General features: G+C 33.2%; 1 protein-coding gene across 2 annotated transcripts in view; it reads left to right on the forward strand.

Moving 5' to 3' along the window:
- Positions 1–21,705, forward strand: part of LOC145292217 (DCN1-like protein 3) — a 315,593-nt gene that overhangs the window by 120,270 nt on the left and 173,618 nt on the right. For both annotated transcript variants that reach the window (XM_080138536.1, XM_080138537.1), the window contains exon 2: positions 13,899–13,955. The gene's annotated coding sequence lies outside the window, so the exon portion shown is untranslated. The remainder of the gene's footprint in view (positions 1–13,898; positions 13,956–21,705) is intronic.

The raw sequence follows: 21,705 nt of genomic DNA on the forward strand, positions 1-21,705 counted from the left end.
ATCAAGGCCCGGAAGCCACTCTGGAATAAGGGTTATTGCAAGTACAGTACGTTAGTGTGGAGATTTGATGAAATGTTTACTTAAGGGGGCGGTTCATTAGGAATTTGTTAACGTTGGACTTGAAGACATCCAAGTTGTAGTCAGGTGGGAAGCAGGCAGACGGAACAGTTCCACAGGCGTGCAGTTCTAAGAAAGAAGCTTTGTTCATGGAATCCACGTTTTGATTTAGGCACAGATAAAGAGTGGGGGAAATTTTTGACAGTGTATTCAGCTATATATATATATATATATATATATATATATATATATATATATATATATAATTGTATGGAGGTGGGGTGAACACCGGACGGAGAGGGGTAGGTATTTTATGTATCGGCTTCTTAATGGCCGACAATGAAAGAGAGAGAGGATTCCACCAGTTGCAAATCCGCTTGCGTGTAAGTCTGGTCGAATATTGATTTGTAAGAAGGATGTGTTCTTTAGGTTTCCAGCCTGGAGACACGATCTGCTACCACCCTCAACCCCACCGTTTCTTTCTCTCCCTTGTAGTGGGTGACTCATCAGGGTTTGAAAACCTTGCTTGGTCTTGATCATTTCACTCTCCCAATGACATTGTTGATTAACTTCACCACTCCACCACCGTTCTTTATCCACTTGTTTGTAAGCCCTAGCCCTAACTCGGCTGAATATCCCTCTTCTTTATTATGAAACTGTTGGCAGTTTCTTTATGAATTCATTTGGAACCGCAGCCAATGACTAACACACCGCATACAAACACACACACAATTACGTAGTCATATCGATTTAAGTTTGGAGAGATCTACCATAGTGAGCAGTCTCTTTATAAAAACTAATACAACTATATATTGTTGGTTTCTTGTTTGTCCGTCCTTCTGTCTGAATATGACAGCTGTCTCCAATATCAATAAGCCCTCATTGTTGTAGAGCCTAATCCACAACTCTCATACTCTCTCCCCCCCCCCGTCTCACTCACACACACACACACACACACATGCACAATTTTAGCAGATAAACAATTCTGTTTCTATTGTGTTAATATCACAGTGCTTAATAGTAAACCAAACGGCATATTCCATAATTTTTTTATTCATACAAGCATGTTTTAGATGCCCATTGGGTTTAGCTGAATCATGTCTGCACATGTTCGTGTGAATAAAAATGTTATCTATATCTCCATGAAAGTGAGAATGTGTGTGAGGACAGTTCTCAACCTATATACTTAAATTTTTGATCTACAGACTTGAAATTTGGTATAGATGGTATTCAGACATGTGAAAAACTTTTTAATCAGTATTCATCCAGAAAAAAGTGCTGCTAAGAGGTAAAAATTGAAAAAATTGGTATGTGGGGGTTATCAGATTTTTATCTGTTTATCAATTGTTTCACAAATGCGCATGCGTGAATCGTTCACATGACATATTCCTTATGTTAAGAATAAGTAGGTTTGAAAATACTTTTTAAAGATCGCGTCAAGCATCTCGTTAAAGGGAATTTGATGTATCTATTTACAAGAATTTGAACGTTTATGTGTATCAAAAGTCTGTTAGTTTCTGTTGTGTCGTGGAACAACAGTAAAATAAGAACAATCAAGTCGAGGTTCAGTTAAGGAACAAGTGTATTAACAATAATGTACAAAGATAGGAAAGCGTGTATATCTGCTGGGCACTTGGCTAGCAGTTGAAGTGCAGTCGCATCTCTCTCACCGGTGTTGGAATTACTAGCGCTATTTATAGTGCTAATCGGTGTAAATTCCTCTGTTCAAGGAAGGCCGGTATAACAGTTTCGTAAATTATGTTTTTAAGAGCTTACAACTGATTAATGGATCTAATTACACTTTAGTCTTCGTTTTTTAGTTTAGAAATAATCTCGTGTTTTGTTTTGATAATTTTATGTTTTGGAATTTTTTACTTTTAACTAGAACCGCAATGTGAATCCACAGAAGTATGTAACTAACCTTTTCTAAATATCGCTACTTATACATCTGGAGAAGGTCAGAGGTTACTTTTTTTTTTTTTTTTACAACGTAGTCGCCACTTATCAAGGCCTGGAAGCCACTCGGGGATAAGGGTTATTGCGTGTACAGTAATGAATGGGATAGTACCATAGTAATCGTTAGTATTGGAGATTTGATAAAGTGTCTTACTTAAGCGGACGGTTCATCAGGAATTTGTTTATGTTGGACTTGAAAACATCCAGATTGTAGTCAGGTGGGAAACAGGCAAACGGAAGAGAGTTCCACAGGCGTGCACTTTTAAGAAATAAGCTTTGTTCATGGAATCTACGTTTTGGTTTTGGCACAGATAAAGAGTGGGGAAGATTTTTGACTGATTTCAGCTAGACGGGTGTTTATTGTGAAAGATTGGCAAGGGGAGACCAGATATTTGAGCTCAGACGAGCACTTTCCATGGAAGTAACGATAAAGCAAAGACAGGCTCGCAACGTCTCTCCTGTGAAAGAGAGGTTGCACATCGACCAAAACTAATGACACTCAAGATGAGAACAGTAGTTTGATGAATCCAAACAATTCGAACACTAATTCCTCATCTAAAAATTCATAAATGAATCATCAAACAATATTTTGGCTCAAATTGATCGCCAGTAATAATGGAAAAGTATCAACATGGTTATGAGATGATAGTTTATCAGTTTATCTATGGAAACTTGATGCAATTCATATGATAAAACAAACTTGATGCAATTCATATGATAAAACAAACTTGATGCAATTCATATGATAAAACAAAACTTGATGCAATTTATATAAAACAAAACTTTATGCAATTTATATAAAACAAAACTTTATGCAATTTATATAAAACAAAACTTTATGCTATTTATATGATAAAACAAAACTTGATGCAATTCATATAAAACAAACTTGATGCAATTTATATTATAAAACAAACCTGATGCAATTTATATGATAAAACAAACTTGATGCAATTCATATGATAAAACAAACTTGATGCAATTCATATGATAAAACAAACTTGATGCAATTCATATGATAAATTTATATGATAAAACAAACTTGATGCAATTCATATGATAAAACAAACTTGATGCAATTCATATGATAAAACAAACTTGATGCAATTCATATGATAAAACAAACTTGATGCAATTCATATGATAAAACAAACTTGATGCAATTCATATGATAAAACAAACTTGATGCAATTCATATGATAAAACAAACTTGATGCAATTCATATGATAAAACAAACTTGATGCAATTTATATGATAAAACAAACTTGATGCAATTCATATGATAAATTTATATGATAAAACAAATTTGATGCAATTTATATGATAAAACAAACTTGATGCAATTTATGATAAAACAAACTTGATGCAATTTATGATAAAACAAACTTGATGCAATTTATATGATAAAACAAACTTGATGCAATTTATGATAAAACAAACTTGATGCAATTTATATGATAAAACAAACTTTTCTTTTTTCGGCATTGTGTGTTCCAGTCACACTGTATTTTCTGAGATACAAAATTCTGCTTTTGACACCAAACTGGAGTCGAGGGCGAATGAGCATGGAAGTGAGGATGCTGCTCATTGGATCCTCATCTTTTTCTCAACCATTGCTCCATTCTTTGCAGGTGTGCTTCCCTGCCTCTCTTTTCTCACACAACGGCAGGCGTCTAATCACTTTGAAAATTCTATTTTTTTATATGTGAAGTTCTGAATGTTTAGCTAATTTATCAAACTCTATGTCTGTCTGTCTCAATGTTTTCAAACTGTATCTCCTTGAATACGAAAGGCTACAGAGCAACACGAAGCGAGAAATGGTTGCATTCTTTTGTGGACGGTTTTTTATAGGTCATTCATTACCCGGTTAAAATTGTTGCTAACAAAAATGGTCGAAGCAGTTTATGATTTGAAAGCCATATTTTGGGGAGGGGAGGAAAATAAACTATTTTTTTAAGATGCTAAAATATTTTTTAATCTAATTCTAACCATAACCTAAGCCTTCGCATGCTTAGTATCATCTGCTTATTTTTTTTGCAGCTTACAAATTATAAAATGCTCTGGCTATTTCTAGGACTGATTCAAAATTTTCCATATTTTGGATTGACTTTGTGTTGTGACTATTGAAATCGTTCAGATATTCATTTATTACAAGTTTTTATTGTTTTACAATTATCAGAAAACCAATTTAGTAAAAAAACATAAATAAAAGGAAAGTGGCAATATGTCATATTTATTCATTGTTATCTAATTTATAAAACTCATTGTCTGTTTGCCTCCATTTTTATCAAACTGCATCTCCTCCGAGACGCAAAGTGGGTCAAATGATTGCATTTTTTGTAAATTTTTTTATGGGGTTTTAGTCAGTAAAAATAGCTGCTAAGGAGTCAAAATTGGATAAAATTAGAACTTGGCAGGCGTAAGTCAACTAAAATTTCTCTTGTAGTCATGCACAAATATATACATTTATATGTTAATGGTATTTCATATTTTTGCTATTTCTTATTCAACTGATTATAGCTCAAATAGTAACAACTAAGGCTAGATTGCTATATGCTTGGGTTTCGATTTCAATTCTAGCTGATGGCACTAAAGTCATATTTTTTTGTTTTTACTTTTGGAATTAGTATTATATTTTGGATGCGCTATAATATGTAATATTTGATAGAGAATTTACTCCATACTATAAAATCTGCATAAATCAAATATATTTAAGTGTATTTTACGACTGGGCAACACCAGGTGCCTCCTGTTAGTAATGAATATTTGTTTATCCAATTGATTTAGGAAAATCTGGTAGTGGGCCTTGAATTTACTTGCGACAACCTCATAATTCTTGCATTTATTTTGTCATTTAGTCCTCACATTCCATGAATGATCTTTCTGAATAAGGGGGAAGAATTGCTGTTTTTGTGGTTAAAATCTATCCAGCTCACTTTCATTAGCTGCTTTTTTTAAATTTTTATTTTAATGTATTTTATTTTAGCTCCTAACATCAAGTGGCCTCATGCCTTGTCTGAAGCATTTCCACAAAAAAGCAAACAAAAAACAACTACCGTCTATTTCTCTTCTCAAAAGTTACCATGGATATTCTTAACCAGGTGCATACTTACATTTTTCTTTAAAATAAAAGGTCTTGTGGCAACGCCATAGACGCTTCTCAAATAGTTTAATCCACAAATTCTTTATCTATTTTCATGTTTGTCCCTGGCTAAACCAGCTGACATCATTCGTTTCCTGTTGACATTTCACCATGGATTTTATGGCCACAGAACTGGCCGTTGCACATAATGCACATTAATTATGCTTGTCCACTGCCAGCATCAGAAAAGGTGTGTGGGGAGAGGTCTGAGAAAGACAAGTTATCATAACTTTTTTTTTAAAGAAAAGTTTTTTGGTCGATGCTTAAGTTTTTCACAATCTTCCGTTCATATCTTGAAATATGTTCTCACTTATATTTCAATCATTGTCTATGTTTTACATTTTTCAGTCATTAATTTCTTATTGCACAATGCATTATGAAAGTAGTAGGTGAGTGACGGTGTTGGTCTGTGAATGGCCGCTTGTGTTATGATATCCTGAATGATGCAATCCACAGCCGGTGATGATTGCTGAATTAATTGATATTTAAAATGTTCTGCAGCATACATGGTGATCAATTGAATCTTTTCTTCCATATACTCTAAATAATGCAATCGAAGATGGCGACATGGTGGTCAATACGTGATGTGAATGAATCCATCAAGTTGATAACAGAAGGAATGTCCGGTGCTTCATCCAATCAGTATTAAAAATAAACTCTAGATTCTGATCTTGAATATTACCCCCCCCCCTCGCTGCACACTCAGGTTTTCTATCATCCTCATCAGTTTTTGTTTAGCATCTCATGTTGGCAGAGATGTATAAAAAAAAAAAAATTAAAACACATTTACTTAATTAACCATGAAATTTCTAAACCTATCACTTATTTTAAAAAAAGTTAATCTTTTTTATATTTAACATAAAAAAACACATTGTAGAGTTGTCGTAAATTTGAAAGCAAAGGATAGAGAACTAGGAAGCGATTGTAAGTAGAAAATTCATGGAAATTTGGTTGCTAATAACTCAATCATTTCTAACAACATGGTCCAATATGTGCTCTATTAGACTAATACAACAGAATCTTTTATGAAACTTGTATAAGTACTAATGGAGGTGAAAAAATTACTTTACCTGTGCATGTGTATGTATGTACGTATGTATGTCATATATAAGTGATAATGTGTGTGTGTGAGGACACTTCTCAACTTATATACTCAACAAAGTTTTGATCTACAAATTCAAAATCGGGTATATAGGGTATTCAGACATGTGGAAAACTTTTTAATCAGTTTTTATCCGAAAAAGAGCTGCTAAGGGGTCAAAATTAAAAAGAAATCGGTACATGGTGGGGGAGGTCATCGGATTTTTATGCTTGTCAACTGTCTCACAAGGTTTAAAAACACTTTATAAAGATCTGGTTTAATGGTTATCATACTTGACTCGCTGTCTTTAGGTTTTGATTTCGATCTTAGCTCGAGTAATTTTTTTTTTTTACAAGAAGTGAATTGTTTAAAAATATAACATAATACTCGTATGCAAATGTCCGTTTTTTTTTTTTGTTTTTTTTTTTTCGTTTTTTTAATTTATTTTTTAAAGGAATGCAATGTTATGTTTAATATCGGGGAAACGTCTAGTACGTTTTCTAGTATATATAAAAAAACAAACCCGTTTTAGTTCAGGTAATATTAAGTTTTTCACCACTTTTAAGGTCACCTTACACAGATTTAAATCAAGATTATAATACAAAATTTTATGTCTAGAATATAAATCTATTACATGACTTCAATTCTAAGAAAGTTCTAAAATTTAAGGAGGTTTAAGGTGAATTCGTGGATTCTTGCTTCATTAGCATCTAATTGACTGGGGATCAAATTCGGTGCAGATGTGATATATTTTAATTTTCAAATGAGACGTTGTCCCCATAAGCCCCCCCCCCCCAAAAAAAAACCCTTTAAAATATTATAAAGAAACTGGAATTTGGTGCATATTAATTGATAGCGATCATTAAAATTTAGTTAAAATTTACTGTTAAAATTTTACAAAATCAGAATTTTAAGAAAGTGCACCCACTCTCTTTTTACCACCTTTGCATAAAACAAAATACATCCTACATTTGGACTGCTTACACCTAGCAGCTGTGTTCTAAAATTCATAATGATTGGTTGATTAATTCGGTAGTGAACCAGATACAAAAATGTAAACATAATCAGATTATGCCCACTCATTTCTGGGATTTTGGAATTTTCAAGATTTGCTTAACATTATTTTTGGTTTTCACTACAAGATTTTATTTCTACTTTTGGAAAATTTAAAAATTCCATAGTGATTGACTCTTTGTGAAGAAGAAGAAGAAGAAAAGGCATTTTCCTGTTAATATTTTTTTTGTTTCTACCTACATATTTACGTGCATAATTTTCAAATAATCTTGTAAAATTCTTTTACTAAACTATCCCATGCCATGAACGATAGGTTTGAATTAAACTGATTTTTTACTAAAATAACGAGAATTTGTTCTATCTTTTTTCTTTCTTCTAAAGAAAATTTATTTTATTATTTTTAAATTTCTGGGATTAATCAAACTTGACAAACTCTGAATTAGACAAATTTTTGTTTATTTTATGTTTTATTTTAAATATTGTGTATACTTCGTTTTTATTGGGATTCACTCCAATATGAGGAATAAAACTTCTTATAGCAAAGAAGAGTTTGGTAGAGATTTTTCGTACACGCACTGGTTACTTGTGTGTGTGTTTGTGTGTGCTAGAATGTTTTCATCTTAAATTCTATGCAATTATGCAGAATGTAGAAACTATGCATAAATAGAATTCAGCATAATAGTGAAATGAAATCGATCATCTAATAACAAATCATGAAAATGAATAAGTAGTTAATTTATGCTCAGTTTTGAAAGAAATATGCAAATTAGTTAACCTTTATGTAGTCGCTCACATATCCATAACTGAGTATATTAAAAAGATCATTTTAATAATTTCTAAATAGAAAAAGTAGGCTTTTAATATCAATGCCAGCATGAGACAAAAAACAATATTTATATATACTAGATGTATATACCCGGCGTTGCCAGTTTGAAACACATTGGCTTCTGGAGGGTTTAGTTGCATGCTATTAAAGATATACCAAAAACATAAAACACCCATTTTCGTCTATTAAGATAAAAGGGGAAATAACTCTCATAGGTGAAATAAACTTTCATTTTTAAAAGTAACTATGTCGGTAATAATAGTTGAAATTAAATATAAATTAAATTAAAAATTTAATAAATCAACTTTTTAAATAATATTTCTAAATAGAAAAATTAAAACAATTCCATTGCAACAAACGATTAATAACACAGAGATAATTATTAAAACAGTTTAGTTTACTCCCATCGCTAAATAATATGTAAATGAGGGTACTTAATTGTAGATTCCCTTTGGATAAATAGTATATATAGAAATCATTCTGTAACGAAAATGTATAAAAAACGTCCATGGAAATTAATTTATGAAACAGTGTACCTTTTGTACATATTAATCAAATTGTTATTTTGGTTTGTTTATTTATTTATTTTTTTTTTTTGTATACATCTTTTTTTTTTTTTTTTTTTTTTTTTTTTTCCAGGGCCATTTTTTTTTTATTTTTCATCAAGTCAAGTGAAAAAAAAATGACCACTGTCTCGTTTACTCAGATCCCTAAATAATCCTTGTTGACCTGATTTGATTCTTGTTTTCCTGTTCATAAACAATCGCACATCCTTCCTTTTCTATGACTCTTCCCCCGTCGAAAGAGAGTGGGGACTACATGAAGGTTATTCCTGTAATAGATGTCTTTTGCTTCGTCTCTTTACTAGATTTTATCCTTGAACATTTTAATCAAAGATGACTTTAAACATACTAAGTTTCAAACCGTTTTTGTACACACATTTAAAATTGTTGTAGACCCTTGAAAATTCAGTATGTTATTGATATACATTTTATGAGATGACGGATCAATTTCTATGATTTCACGTTCAAATGAACAGCTACAGCAGTAATACACCCTACTAAAGCCGGATCGTCATCACAGCTGGTGAATTTCAAAAGTGCAATCTGGACATGAGGACACTGTAGAAAAATGATATGCAATAAAATTGTGTTTTTGATAAAAATGCCACAGAAACGTATGGAATACTTCAGACTGCTTTTGGACCATCTTGCATGAATTGAGCATCAGGTTTTGAGGAAAGCAGGGAGTCTGTGAAGGATGATGAGAGGTCTGGTAGGATTAAGGAAGTCAGAATACCAGAGTTGATTAGTCAAATAAAGAATTTCATGGATAAAGACTGTCGTGTGTCTATAGAGTCAATAAGTGCACAGTTTGATGTCAGTGTGGGAACTGTACACACAATTATTCATGATGTGGAAGATTTGCATGAAATTTGCCCTAAGGATACTCAGAGAAGATCAGAAAGAAAGATGTTGTCATGACCAAGATGGGCATCAAGATATTTCCACATCTTCCTTAATAGTCAAGACCGTTGCTCCCTGTGACTTTCAGTTATTGCTTAAGTTCAAGGAAAGCCTTAGAGGCTGTCGTTAAGATACAATTGAGATGAGAGAGGCTGTGACGAGAATCATTGGCACTCACACAAGATTACTTGCATGGGGCCTTTCAGAAGTTGTTGGAATGGTACGAGTGTATTGCAGTCGGAGGAGATTACTTTGAAGTGGACTAGTGCTGTCAATAAAAGTGCACATATGGAAAAAAGTCTGGAAATTTATTGAAGGCACCTCGTATATTGTGTTAGCAACCAAGTTTTTGCCGTTTTTTGTTTTTTTTTAAATGAAAAGATTTTCAAAAAAATTGGCAACTAATTATGAATTACTTTTTAGTAGAAATCAAAAAATTAAAAAGCAAAAAGATGTTGAAAATGTTTTAAACATTCCATTATCATGATCTGAAAATAAAACATTAACTCTGAAAACAATTACAAAATGATTCTAAATTAGAATTACGAAAAACAAAAAAATAAAATAAAAATTTGAAAATGCAATATAATTCCAAAATAATTAGCAAAAAATGCAATGGATTCCAAAATAAAAAATAAAAAAAAAAAAAAAAAAAGAGAAATTTAATTGCCAACTTTCTCTCATATTTATTTCCAGGTTAATAATTTTCAGACGTAAAGCAACTAATGAAGTTTCAACAAGGTTAATAATTTTCAGGGGTAAAGCAACCAATGAAGTTTCAACAAGGTTAATGCTCATTACCGAAGTAGGGCAAGATATACTTTTTATTTGTTTTACGTAAGCATTAATGTCGCTACACGTTCATGAGCATGTACAGACTAAACTTTTGTATAAATAACACCTGAAGAGGTCTAGTTACTTGTAACTGGCTGACCGAAACATGCTCATGAATATGTAGCGACATATTAATACTTATGTAAAACAAATAAAGTATAATTATTTAATATTTCATTTATCAATAAACATGTTTCCCGTTTCTACATTTATCAGTATGGAAAGTAACCATATTACAGTTTCAACCCAGAATCCAAGTATCATGAACCCTAACCAACTCCAATTCCGAATCATGACGAATTAAATGCAAAATATGCCTCATACTTTTTGATCCCTCAATGTTTTCGGTGGTATCCGGGCGTCCATTAGTCAGGACGTTTGCCAGATAGCTGTCCATTATTTTTTCCTGAAATTTTGTCACAAATTGTATTTCATTAAATAGATGTGCACAGTAAAAAGTTTTTTTTTTTTTTTTTTTTCAAAAATTCCTGTTGCATAACCAGGGCTCAAAAGAGGTCAAAAATACCCCCAAATGGCATGTTTTTCCCCATAACTTTTGATCCATCGATTAAATTTTTCTGAAACTTGGCCAAAATGTGGAGTCCATTGTTCTTAATATAAATCTGGTAAAATTCTGATTCGCATCCCCGGGAACTTTTAGTGCTAAAGACAACCCTTTTTGTGGCTCTTTTATTTTTCAACAAAAACTTTGTCTGACTATATAATGGTTTTTCATGATAGTCAACTCAAATATGCATGTCTTAAGGCCTAAAACTGTACCGTTATCCATTTACACTGGAATTCAGCGTTCCCAGGAGCTCCAGAGGTCAAAAATGCCCCTAAATTGCGAAAAATGACACTTTTTGACCGATAGCGTTTGGTCCATCGATTAGATTTTTCTGAAACTTGGCCAAAATGTGGAGGTCATTGTTCTTAATATAAATTCAGTATGGGTGACCATTGCAAAATTTTTGTTCACATTCCTCTGGGACTTTTAGGGCTAAAGAAACATGCATTTTTGGAGCTCTTTTTTCATATTACTCAAAAACTTGATATGTGATTCTATATAGTGGTTTTTCATGCTGCTGAATTTAAACTCCACTGTGGATGTTGATTCTGACTATCATTTGATACTGCTGTACGTAGTTATTTGCTATAGATTAACATACGTTGGTATAATTTATTTACAAAAAAAAATACTTAATTCGGTCCGGCATTGTAATAATATGTAGACATCGTTAAATAATCACCTTAAAAGACCAATCAGCTAAAGGGAATAACATTTACTAAAAGAACAAGTCATTCTCGTTAGTTATTGATGAGCTTTTAACAAAAAAATATTTACAAAACAAATTTTGAACGTAAATGATCGGTAGAGTTAGTATATACTATATTTCAAATTCTATTTGAAGTTTTGCAGGTCAGTACAGTCAGGGAATCAGGAAACCGGAAGGGAATTCCAAAGTCTATCAGTTTGAGAGAAGAAACTATTAGAGTAGAAGGATTTCCGTTATCAAGGGGTCTTTACTTTGAAGGGGTGGGATTTTGTTGCTTGTTGGTGGTATGTATGTCAAAGAGGCACACATGTTATGAGTTTGTCAGAGCACATGCCATTAAAATACTTGTATACCAGGCACAGAGATGTAAGATTGTGGTGATGAGACAGAGGTTGGAGTTTGGTTAATAGTGAGATACTAGTGATAGATACATTAGCCCAGATGTGCCAATAATATTCCATGCATGAGCGAATGGTGTGTTTGTGGAGCTGTAGGATACTGTCATGTGTAAGTAATTTTCTAGCATGGTATGAAGGTCCCACCTTCTTTGCAGCAACCGTAGCAATGTCTTCAGTGTATTCCAATTCATGATGTCGGTGAATATTAAGCCAAGGAGTTTGAACGAAGAGCTTTCAGGTAGCACATTATTAGTCATAACAATCAGTGGTTGAGAAGGTTTCTTATTTTTAAAGGAAAGGAGCTTAGTCTTAGTAGCATTAAATGTTACCATCAATTTACGGCCCCATTCCACTACAGACTGGAAGCCATTTTATAAGGTTTCAGTCATTGCTTTAGATATTTCTATATTCATTTTCCATTCTTGTCTGTTCATGTGAGCCAAAAGTAGGAATTGTTTGAAGCGTAAGAGGCAGACTTCAAAGCCGTGTAAATCAAGAAGGAAAACAGTTTAAGCACTTGTGTTGATAAATAACATTTAATTTTCATTAATATAATTGTCTTAGTACATTCAGTTGTATCTCTGCGCGTGATCTCTAAAGAAATGATTTTTACTATCCACCTATTTTTGGCTTACCCTGCATATATATATATATATATATATATATATATATATATATATATATATATATAGACACATGCTTGCATTATATCCACATTTATTTATCAGCAATGCTTCCCAGCAAGCTACCTTTTCCTCTTATATAGATGTGTATAACTAGACACATGCTTGCATTTTTAATTTGAAGTTCCATGGTGATTAGTAATTCTATGGCTAAAAAAACTATACCCCTATTCATTTTCTATTCCTGATATTGAGCGCTGTAAGCCCTTCTAAAGAACCAACTTATTAATTTAATAGGAGTGATAATCCATGTATTCTTTTGTGTGGTTGACAATCTTTGTTGAAAAATCAGACCTTGTTAATAGACTATAATCAACTGTGGCTGACATTTTCGGTCTGGGAGCCAATCTGTCAGACAAGCGAGTTGTGAACGGTAATGAAGGAAGGAAAAAAAATGTAAAATTGGTAAGGGGATGGAGTAGAACAATTCTCTCTCTCTCTCTCTCTCTCTCTCTCTCTCTCTCTCTCTCTGTCTGTCTGTCTGTACTAGTCTCTCATTTAATCATCCTGCCATGGATACAAAGGAGGTAGGGTGGGGGATATGTTGGATAGTCACAAGGTTGTCAGAAAACAAAGGACAGATCTATTTTAATGCTGATTCCCAAACTTTAATTCCAACCAAGCAAAAAAAAAAAAAAAAAAAAATTATGGTGGACCGAAATGAGTGCCATGTTGAAAGGTTTGGGTCAAAGAGAAACCCAATCTGGGACTGGGGGGAAAAAAAGCTAAACATCAGGTACTCATGCACTTATTGATCCGTGCTGAAATAATAACGTTATTATTTAAAAAGCCATTTTTAACATGGGGAGGAGAGGGTGTTTTGTACCTATTCTGTACTTTAACCTTACAATTGAATAAAAAAAAACATATCATAAAACTTTAATTAAACGTGGAAATACGATTTAAAAAATAGCGCGGATCACTCTCTGCATTAGCACCAAACATCAGATTTTTCTAGTTATGGATGGTCATTCATTTTTTCCATTCTCCTTAATACTAACTCAGTCTAATAACTCAACAACGATCAAAAAAACTCTTATTACAGAAAAACTATAAATATGCATAGATATCTCATTTTACTTTTTCCTTCAATTTTTTAAGATATTTTATTTTTTTAAATTAATATTTTTTCATTTCTTTTTTTTTTTTTTTTTTTTTTTCAGGATTAAAAACATTTCCACCGACACAGTATTAAATCAATGGAACTTTGCTGAAATCTTGTGAGTATTTCTTTTTTTTTTGTGTACTTTTTATTTTACTTTATTTTATTTTTATTTTATTTTATAGCAAAGTTTTAGAACAAGATTCATCATCATTTTGCTAGAGTCGGATGATTATTTAACCAAAGTACTTAATTTTTGGAATCTGAAATGAAATCTAATATGTTAATGAATATTTGATATGATAGTTTTTATGATTTTAGCAACTGTGTGTTTGGATATATCTTTCTCCTATAGTTGGACGCCATTTTAGGTGTTGTATTACTCTGGATAGAGAAAAGGAAAAGCAGTTTGATTTCTCTGCAGTTATTTTCATATAAACAGATTATCAAAGACAAGCATAAAATATATTACAGAAATTTTTAAAAAGGGACACAATACGATATGCTAAGGGATAAAATGAGAGACATTATTAAAGAATGAATAACCCTACAGTTCCAATGGAATTAGAAAGACAGATGTATTGCCAGGATCATAGACAGAAATTATGCATAAACAATAGAGAATGAAATGTCACTTTGTTGTACTGTTCTGGGAGTCTAGGCGACTGCTACCAGAAAATATGTCTGGCAGATGCAATGTCAAGATTTGTAAAAGGAATGTAAAGACGGCAGCCAGTAGAACCAGATCCAATAGTTTTGAAAGAAAAAGCCTGACTAGAAAGAGTTTCATTTTCAATTTCTGATCATGCAGATTTTCTTAATTTCCAGACAGGAGAGCACGTGTCTAAACTTTATCAGAATAATTCAAGAGAGATAACTTGGATGTAAAAATTCAAGGGAGATAAACACTCTCTTGAGTTAGAATCATAGTAGTTAAGTGTGGTAAAAACGTCTGTATCTTTTCCATTTGAACTATTAAAAATAAGATTTCTATTCTGCATATTTTGCTTTTGTTTTTTAATTTTCAGACAATGTCGTTTGCAATATTCAAGTAATATTAATAGCCTATTTAAGCACAGTCTCTGAAGCATACTTTAGTTAATGGAGTTTTGGAAATGTCGAAGTTATAGAGAGATATCTTCAAAACTCTTGTAGGAGTTTGTGACATATTACCATGTTATGGTTGTCTAACACCACAATATCTTTGGACAGAACAGATACTACACTTTAATCTTAGGTTAAAAAAGCGTGTTTTACATCAGTACTAGCGGATAAAATTTTTTAAAATTACCTTTTTTTTTTGTATTGTGTTTTTGATGATCAACAATCCTATCTCTTAAAAATGTGGAGCGTGATAATAACTACTGCAAAGGAACTGCATTTTTGTTTTTCAGTTTGGACCTTTGAAGAGTTCATATCAGGGGCAGACAAATGCAATCTCAGGATTTAATTGAAAATCTTACAACAATGTTTTTTTGAGAAAGTTTTTTTTACACATTTATTTGGTTAAAATAAATATAAGAAAATTATATGAACACAAAATATAGCTATTTTTGACACAACATAGATTTTCTTTTTTTTTCAACAAAGCCAAAAGTTTGAAATTTTCGTAACTAATAACATATAATTCATTAAACTTTATAGTTTGAAATGCATGAATGAAAGTTGAAATGGATAGCTTTTAACATTTCTAAATATTTTGGAAGATACAATATTGAAAAAAAAAAAAAAAAAAAAAAAAAAAAAAAACTAATTTTTCAAAATTTTCAATAACAAAACCAAAACATTATTGTTTGTAATGAATGACGGTTGTCTGCCCCTGCTGTACACTTTTTTTAAATGTCCAAACTGAAAACCCAAAAGTGGTTTCTTGGTGTAGTGCACAATTGCAAAAAATTTAATTATCTATTTTATAATAAAAATACATCTTTGAGAAATTATATAGTTTTGATTACATATAATATCAACAATATTTAACTTTGCATCTTCATAGGAACTGCAGTATTAACATTAAAATAAGAAATCTGATTATCTATTTTGGAATAAAAATACATTTTTGCGAAATTATATAGTTTTGATTACAGACACTAAATCTCCATTATAATATCAACAATATTAAGATATGCATCCAATGTACAGAGATTAAATAATCAAAATTCTAGAATGATGTACAGTTTAGGCCATTATCAAAAACAAATAGACGTCAGACATTTTTTTTAATCCCAGCTGTCTGAGAACATCTTGCAAGGCAAATTCATTTTCAGTATGTTGAAGAAAAAAACATGGAGGCCAAGAAAACATTTTAAAAGATGTGTATGCATAAAGAAAACAAACACATTTGGTTTCGAGTTGCACAAGAAATGTTTGTTGAATGATAACATGTACAAAATAATTTCCAAGGTTAAGAAAAAACAAATATTGCTTTCGCTCTAATCAGAGTTAAGGAGTCAAGGGATCAGAGCAAATTTATGACTTTTCAACTTGGTGAAGATTGTCTAACTGGAAGAAAGAAAAAAAAAACAAAAATACATAACACCCCCTTCCCTTCTGAAAAATGTCAAACGCTTTGTGTCATGATTACGTAGGAGTCGTCTTTGCTTCCTGTAAAAACAAACTTGGAAGAAGCATAGATGTGTTATAGTAAATATCCAAAATGAAAATTTATTAATCCTTCCTCTGACAAAGGAGGGATTGGACCTAATAATAATTAATGCCTGTTCGTTTGTTCGCATTTTCTTATTAACCACGCCTTGGATTTCTTTGAAAATTTGCACAAACATTAGTCATGGTGAAAGTAAATTTTTGCAAGAACGGACTTTTCAGGATAATTTTAGTTGCCCCATCACCCTTCAAGGGGCATTAAAGGGGTCAAATTGACCCTCTATTCATTTGCTTGCACTTTTCTCAATAACCACGTCTTGTATTTTTTTTACACAAACATTAGTCATGGTAAAAGTAAATTTTTCACTCGTGGAGGGGGAATCCATATGTTCGGCTTATTTTCATCTCTATATATAAAAGTGAAAATGTGTGTGTGTATGTGTGTTCGCTTATTGTGTATGTCCGGGAAAGGCTTTTTTCCGAGAAGCGATTGGTCAACTCACTTCTTCTTAAAACTTTTTATATCCCATCTAAATGATGATATCTACGAGTTAACAACGGGTGTCACCTGTCTATTTAATTTGCTCGACTTTGAAAAGATAAATATTCAACATTTTTTGATCGCCACATGTGCATTAAGCTTTTTCGCATAATAAAAGCGAAACTAATTCTGGCAGCATTTTTCCAGTCGCAATTGCCGGAAACGTCCGAAAACAATCGGCTTTGATCAGTGTGGAGTTTCTACTTATATCAGACAATTGCTATTCAATTTGGACAATCCCCTTTTTATGGGGAGCTGGTTTTCCCCACAACATCTTGGGGAAACAAAAAAAAAAAGGAAAAAATCCTGCCCCGCAGTCAAAGTTGGCCTCATTAAGTACAGGCACCTGCCAAGTTTTAACGCTTAAATAAATTCAAACATGTTTCTGTTACTATTTCTTGGTGGCCCAGTGGTTAACGTCGCACTTTTTTTTTTCACACTTTAATTTCCAACTTCGACTCAAGGGTTCGGGTTCGATCCGTCATACTTACCTACATTTTTTATTTTATTTTAACCCCCCCCCCCGGACACAAACACCCGGGTGTTTTGATTTACCTAAAACCACACACACCTCCAAACACCCGGGCAGCGCCGGGTACCCTTCGCTAGTTATATATAAAAACTTTTGATGAAGACATAGATCTTTAAAAAAACAAACAATTGTACCAAATTTGTTTGGGATAAAGAACTGACGAGAGAGATAGGTTAGTTTAGAAGTTAAGTTCTTTTCAGAGAAACGTCAAATGCATAAATAAAGCAAATATGATACTGAAATTATTGGAGGGGTAGGGCGGGAGGGTCATATGGATTAGTAACATTGTTTTCCTTTTGTATATTTTTTGTATATACGGTTTGCTTTATTATAAGAAATCACTTTTTTATTTATCTATTTTTTTTTTTGTCATTTTACTCCAAACAAGGCACAGGCCCACTTAGTTGTGAGGGGCTACTATTTGGGACCAGATTTGCTGGGATACTATTTATGGAGTGGGGCAGCAAGATGTCTGTTGACATTACATTTGAATTTCTGCATGTCAGTACAGTTAAAGAAGCAATGGTCCGGACGGGAATTCCAAAGTGCAGCACTCCGAGCAAAAAAGCCATTTGAGTAGAGCACTTGCCATTGAAATAGTTCTAAAACAGGCACTAGGATGCCACGTTTTGGCAATGGGAGGTTTGAGTTTAGTTGATAGTTTAGGACCTATTAGGTTGGCAACTCTTTTTTGAACCCTGTCTAGGAGTGGAAGACTAGTGGCAGATGCACCAGCCCAGATGTGGCAACAATACTCCATGCATGGGCGAACCGTGGCCTCATAGAGATACAGGATACTATCAGGTTTGAGTAGCCTTTTAGCACAGTAGAGAATCTACCTTCCTCGCAGTAGACTGGTAGTTACCTCAATGTATTTGTTCCAATTCATGTTGTCTGTGAATGTTAACCCTAGGAGCTTGAGTGGACTATTTTCAGCCAGTGTATCATTAACCATAGCAATCAGTGGCCAAGAAGGTTTCTTGTAATTATGAAAAGAAATAAGCTTAGTCTTGGCAACATTGAACGTTACCAACCATTTACGGCCCCATTCCACTACAGACTGGCGGTCTTCCTCTAGAGTTTTTACAATTCCCTTAGATATGTTGGATTGTGTAGTGGACTTTCGGTCAGCGTTCAAGTTGTGGATAACTTGACAAAGACTAAAGTTACTTCTCATGAAAGAGGAGAACTATTTATGGCACAATGGGAGATTCCATTGTGCACACATGGGCCAGTCTATTCCTTGGATTGTGATTGGCTGAATCACCTGATTGGATATGCTTGTACATAAATACAAGCCCTCAGTCCAGCTCAATCTGATGTCTGTCTTGTGCATAAGCTGGACCCTTGGTAAGTGTTGCTGCTATTATTATTATTGTTGTTGTTGTTGTGTGTTATTGACTAACACAGTTCTTTTGATTATTCTACAAGATATATGTTCATTAGATTTACCCTTGTGTCTGTTATAGAGCGTGATGCCATCAGCAAAGATCTCCATCTCAGAGATTTTATCAGGTCATTTATGAATATCAGGAATAATAAAAGTCCAAGGATTGACCTCTGTGGCGCACCCGCATTTATGTTATGTTGTTTTGATGTGCGACCATCGAGGACAACCTGAATCTTTCTCTTATCTAAGAAGGATTTGATTATGTCGAGCAATACCATACAATTTTATTTTCATGGGAAGACCATTGTGCCAAACGCTATCAAATGCTTTAGATATGTCTAGGACTACTGATCTAGCTTCTCCTGCCTTATCCAGTGTTTTATATATATGTTCATATATTACAGTTAGGATATCTGTAGTAGAACAGGCTTGTCTAAATGCATACTGTGGGTCGGATAAAAGTTTGTCTGTGAGGTGGCAGACTAGTGCTTGATTGATTAAGGACTCAAAGATTTTGACTACGATATTTGCATAATTATCTAGTTAGTTGTCTTACTGAATGAGTGTTTGTGGTCGGAACTGGTAATATCCTTAAGCATGAGGCTTACAGCATATCTTTCAATGTCTCTGCCAGGCTGCTCTACCAGTTCATATTTATGTCTCAACCAGTCAATCATCTATATATATAAAAGCAAAAATGTATGTATGTATGTTCGTTTTTTGTGTATGCCTTCAAAAGGGTTTTTCCGGTGGATTCTCGAGGCCGTCGCTCATTTTTAAAACTTTTTATATCACGTCTAAATGATAATATCTACGACTAAATAAGGGGGGTCGCCTCTTTATTTAATTTGCCCGACTTTGAAACGTTAAATATTCGACATTTTCGGATCGGCGCGTGTAGATTTGTCTTTTTTGTATAAGAAAAGCGAAACTTGATTCGAACCCGATGTAAATGTCACCATCAACTATCCCGCAGTAAAACGATTTGCCCTCATTAAAAACTGCGATGTTTGACATTCACTTATAATCGTTCTTACATTGACTGTCGCTGTAGCTTAGGTGTTCAGACTCAGCCTATGGGCCTCAAGGCTCTGGGTTCAAGCCGATATGTCACCAAGCCCCCCCCCCTTATTTATTTTTTTTCCATTTTTAAAATTGCTGTTTTTTATCGTTTTCTTTTTTATATATATATAAACAGGGTTAAGTTTCCTTTTGGTTCTACTCCCCCCCCCAAGCGCACACACCTACAAGTACCCGGGAAACGCCGGGTACCCCCCCCCCGCTAGTACGAAGAGGCATTCGTACATACTCATATTACATCAGATTATTAGGTACTAAGTTTTATTTTTTATTTATTGTTGAGTGGAGGAGAAACCGCATTCAAAATAGAATCATATTTACAAAAAAAGAAAAAAAAATTTTTTTTCAATTTTTTAGTTTTCTATGATTTTTTTTATTTCAATAAACATGCCTTTCATTTATTAAATGAAAGATGAGGAATGAAAATTATATATAACTTTAATATATCATCAGAATAATAAGGAAAAGTTTAGAGGAAATTTAAGAAAAAGAAAACTCTTTAGGCCATGGCATTTTGAAGCTAAATACTTCTCATCAGAAAAGAAGGGCCAGAATTATAAAAAATACAAATATAGAAAAAAATGGCTTCTAGAAAAGTTTTGCTTTGTTAAAGAGTTACTCTTTGATAACATAATTGTCTTCTGTTATATAAATCTCAAACGTTTATGTGTATGTATGTATGTTTACCAAAAACTTTTGACACACGCGACGGATTCTGATGAAATTGGTATCATTATGAAACTCTGGCTCTCAGACGACGAATATTGAAAAATTGGCCAAAAACATTAATTCCTTCACTCTCAACTGGGAAGTTTTCGACAAGGAGGGGTTGTTTTTTTTTTCATCAACATTTTTGCAAGTCATCGTTTCCGCTGGATTGACTACACTTAATTCTAATGCTCGCAACTCCCGGTTGCGTGATGGACGCATCAACTAAGACGTTAGTCTTTTTTTTCACCTTCTTTTCCTCTTTCGCGTTACGGGTTTGAGCCTGGCTACCTACTACCACTTTTTTTTTCTTTTTTAAACACCTCTCTCAACCCGGACTGCTTACTGTTGTTTTAATCCCCCTCTCCCCCCGAGGTTCCTTTCTACACCACCTCTCCACACCCGGGCAACGCCAGGTACCCGCGCTAGTTCATTTATAAAGTTGAGCTATTTGTCGCACTGACAATGACACCGATTTCATTTTCTTGCTAGAAGAACAGTTTGGGGGCATGTTTTACTTACTATAAACAATAAATTGAAAAAGTGGTTAAGAAACAAATATATAACAAATAAATGTTACCAAAGGCAAGATTAGTTACTCTTACCTACCTTAATCAGTTTATAATGTTTTTACTTATTTTAAAGCATTTATTTAGTTTGAAACAAAATTAGTATCGAGTACTTACATTAAAACAGCAACAAAAATGGCGAACATAAGGCTGCAACCTTTGGAGTCTTGAGAATCGCTCAAAAATTATAAATGAAACAAAACACTGATAGAAATCCACCCAATAAATGTAACAGTGAGATTTATTTGGTAAATTATTTTGTTTTATTTTCGAGTTTTGAGCGATTATCGTGACTCTAAAGATGACAGCCTTATGTCTGTCATCTTGTCGTTTTAAGTTAGCAACTCGGCCCCACTTGTGTTTTGAATTAAATAAACACTTTAAAATCGGTTAAAACACACACAAACTTATCCAGATAAGTAGAAGAGTAATTTATCTTGCCTTTGG

Source organism: Euprymna scolopes, chromosome 13 (genome assembly GCF_053919585.1).
Source record: "Euprymna scolopes isolate OS-2025 chromosome 13, ASM5391958v1, whole genome shotgun sequence".
Classification (NCBI taxonomy): Eukaryota; Metazoa; Mollusca; class Cephalopoda; order Sepiida; family Sepiolidae; genus Euprymna; species Euprymna scolopes.